The 3,522-nt window shown below is 39.3% G+C and overlaps 1 pseudogene; it reads left to right on the top strand.

Moving 5' to 3' along the window:
- The first annotated feature begins 1,909 nt into the window (after positions 1-1,909).
- On the top strand, positions 1,910-2,269 carry LOC138153202 (peptidyl-prolyl cis-trans isomerase A pseudogene; annotated as a pseudogene).
- Positions 2,270-3,522: the final 1,253 nt, after the last annotated feature.

The following is a 3,522-nucleotide window of genomic DNA, read 5'->3' as shown; positions in this document are numbered from 1 at the left end:
AGAGGGGGGTTTCTGTGTTTGAGCTCCTTATACTGATAAAACAACAGGGTCAGACAATTTTTTTAATCAAAACAAAATTCATCTTGCAAATAATTTTTTAAAATTAAATAACCCACCAATATGTCCATTTATCATAAAGGCAAAATAATCAATGGAGAGTTCTACTTGTGACATGTTTTCTGTGTAACCCTGGATAAGTCACTTATTGTCTCAGTCCCTTCAAGCAGTTCTCTAAGACTGAGTTACAGAGAAGATGTTGGTATGCATTGGCAGAGGAGGAAAGCACCTCACCATCACCTGCCTATATGAATGGAATCTCAGGTCCAGTAGACAAATAAATGATGTAAATGCATAGTTACAGATAAGGAATAGGGACTAGAATTGTGATTTTATTGATAGAGAAAACTTGTAGAAACTTGTGCATGTATGTTTGTGTACATGCATGCACATACAAATGCATGCTTCAATACTTTAGAAAGTCTTTTGTTTCATGAGAGTCAGAATTCCCTACACTAATTCAAATGACAACCCCTTCCTTACCTTTGTAGATGATAAGTTCTTCATATACTCAAGCAACCATCCTTTCTTCCCCTCTATAAGATGCACCCAGATAATAACACATTGCACTTGTCATGAATGAGTGGGTTTGCAGCTCATATAAACTGACATTTTCAAAAGATCCTTATTAGTCATCTCACAACTGCTAAAAGTTTGTAGAATCAAACAACCAAATGAACAACTCCAAGAGAAGAGGCTTCTTGTTTAAGGTCAGCATTTGCTTGTCAATAATATGATTTGTTAGATGGTTTACTGCTTTTCTTAGAAATGACCTGGGTCTTAAGAGCAGGGTAAAAAATGGCAACTGGAATTTTGAAAATCCATTTAAATTATCCTCTCAAATCATATGTATCTTATAGCTCTGTATGGGACCTTCCTATGTTATCTTAGTTTTCAAAATGTGTAGAAGTTTTCTTTGTTGACTCCGGTTTTCTTCTAGGGCCTGTCTGAATAGTATTTCTTAGTTCCCCAGAACTGTCGTTTAGGATTCTGGCTCCTGGGGCAAATTCAATCTGGAAATAGAGGATGGGTGTGTATGTGTGTGCCAGATTTATCTATGGAAGGGGAATTCTTAACTTTTTTGTTTCATAAATCCCTTCTACAGTCTAATGAAGCCTAGGGACCCTTTTTTCAGAGTAATATTTATAAATGCATAAAATAAATAGTACTACAAAGGAAAAAATTCTATTGAAATACAATTATAAAAATATCTTTTTTAAAAAGCTCTCAAACCCAACTATAAGAATCTCTGGTCTCAGGCATAGTCAATCCTTTGAATGGTTGAAAAAGACTGGAGGCAAAGGTTATGAGAGTTAGGGAGGCTGCGGAACTAGGAGATCTGGTTGTTCAAAAGAAGCAGAAATTTGGATGAAGACTATGAGCTAAATCCTGAACTTACTGGGGAGAAAAGAGAATGAACCAAAGATCTCTAGAGATAGCCCAACAGTCAACAACCATTTGTTAAGCACTTATTATATGCCCAATCCCATGCAAAGCACTGGGAATACAAGGAAAGGCAAAAATAGCAACAAAGATCAGAATAGGATGGATCGAACCTTACTAAAGAGTTGGTACTGGTTCATGGGGGCAGGGGAAGAGCCTGAATGTGTCTGGAGAAATTTGGCCAACTTCTCTTCCTGTACCTGTATATCAGGGGGTAGTGAAAAAAAGAAGAATTGGAGAGGGTGCCAAAAGATGAATTGTTTTCAGAAGAATTCTGTCTTTCAAGGAGCGCCAGAAGATGGACTCTGGGCAGAGACCGCCACCAGGAGTCCTCAGCTTGGTTCCATCTGCCTAATACGGATCCCTGCTGCCTCTACTTCTACCGCACCCAGCCCAGGCATCAGTGGCCATGGGCAACCCCAACATCTACCTTGACATTGCCGTCGATAACAAGACCTTGGACCAGATTCCTTTCAAGTTCTTTGCAGACAAAGTTCCAAAGACAGCAGAAAACTTCCATGCTCTGAGCACTGGAGAGGGATTTGGTTACAAAGGATCCTGCTTCCACAGAACCATTCCTGGGTTCATGTGCCAGGGTGGTGAAGTCACATGCCATAATGGCACTGGTAGCAAGTCCACCTATGGAGAGAAATTTGCTGATGAGAATTTCATCCTGAAGCATACTGGTCCTGGCACCTTTTCCATGGTAGATGCTGGACCCAAGACAAATGGCTCCCAGTTTTTCATCTGTACTGCTAAGACTGATTAGTTGAATGGCAAGCATGTGGTCTTTGGCTAAGTGAAAGAAGGAAGGAACTTTGTGGAAGCTATGGAGCGCATCTCTTCTTGGGATGGCAAGACCAGCAAGAAGATTTCTTATTGCTGACTATGGACAACTCTCATAAGTTTTTTGTTTTAACCATCAAACCATTCATCTGTAGCTGGAGAGAGCACCTTCCCCCCCCCCCCCCCTACTCCCCCATCTACTTTTACACCCTGTAATCCTTGTGCTTTCACTTGTTGCAATTCTCTTTGGATTGCATTTCCTTTTTCCTTCTGCAAGTATGGCCAGACAACAGAGTTAAGTTTATGATTGTGAAATAAAAACTAAACTACGAAAGAAAGAAAATATGGACTGAGAGAGGGAGAAATGTAGGATGAGGGGGAATTTGTTAAGAAAAGAGGAGGGCCTATGACAGCAGTATTAGATAGGGATTAGTAAGGCCTAGAGTTTGGCAGAATAAGGATCAGAATTTGGGGAGAGAAAAAGGTAATGGGGAAAGGCCTTTGAAATTCATATAGATATAGAGATAGATAGGTATAGACATATAATGTATGTATATACATACACACACATATAACACACACATACATATATATTTCCATGCTTAATTTAGTGGGGTGGGGAGAGGGGAAAAAAGAGCAAAATCAAAAGTGTACAGCAGAGAACATAAGAAAACCCACAAGGAAGCAAAGAAAAGATAGACAGCTCTCAATACAATGAGTAGTGTTTATTATACAGGCTTTCTTGAAATGGAAATTTATCACTGTATATTTTGAATCTTCTCTCACATTCTGCTGTGCACGTAGCAATGGTTTTTTTCTCCCTTTTCTGATTTTGTATTCTTTTAGTTTTAGTATTTAAGTTTATTTCTTTTTCCTTTTCTTATTTTGTATTTAAATTTAAATTTTTTTTAAATTACATATAAAGCTTTCAACTAAGTAAAAAAAAAGAATTCAGGGAAGGTAAGCATGCACACAAAAAAACTTTATCTTGGGTGAAGTCACAGTTAGGGGAGGGGGCAGTTTAGCACCTTAACAAGTGACCCTGTTCCCTTGAGTTCTCTCCCAGTGCCACCTTCTCCCTTTTCCCCCACAAGAACCAGCAGAGGACTTTGAGAGGCAAAGTACAGTTTCTGGACCAAAGCAGGGAAGAACCATCACCTCCTCAGATACTGGCACCTCTGACAAAGCTCCAGAGGCACCCCTAATGCCTACCCAGTTGTCATTTTGATTTCACCA

Source organism: Petaurus breviceps, unplaced genomic scaffold, assembly GCF_028583685.1.
Source record: "Petaurus breviceps papuanus isolate PSGF00001 unplaced genomic scaffold, PetGlider_PUasm1.0 90977, whole genome shotgun sequence".
Classification (NCBI taxonomy): domain Eukaryota; kingdom Metazoa; phylum Chordata; class Mammalia; order Diprotodontia; family Petauridae; genus Petaurus; species Petaurus breviceps.
The sequence above is the reverse complement of the archived record's forward strand: the minus strand, read 5'-3'. Positions and strand labels throughout refer to the sequence as shown.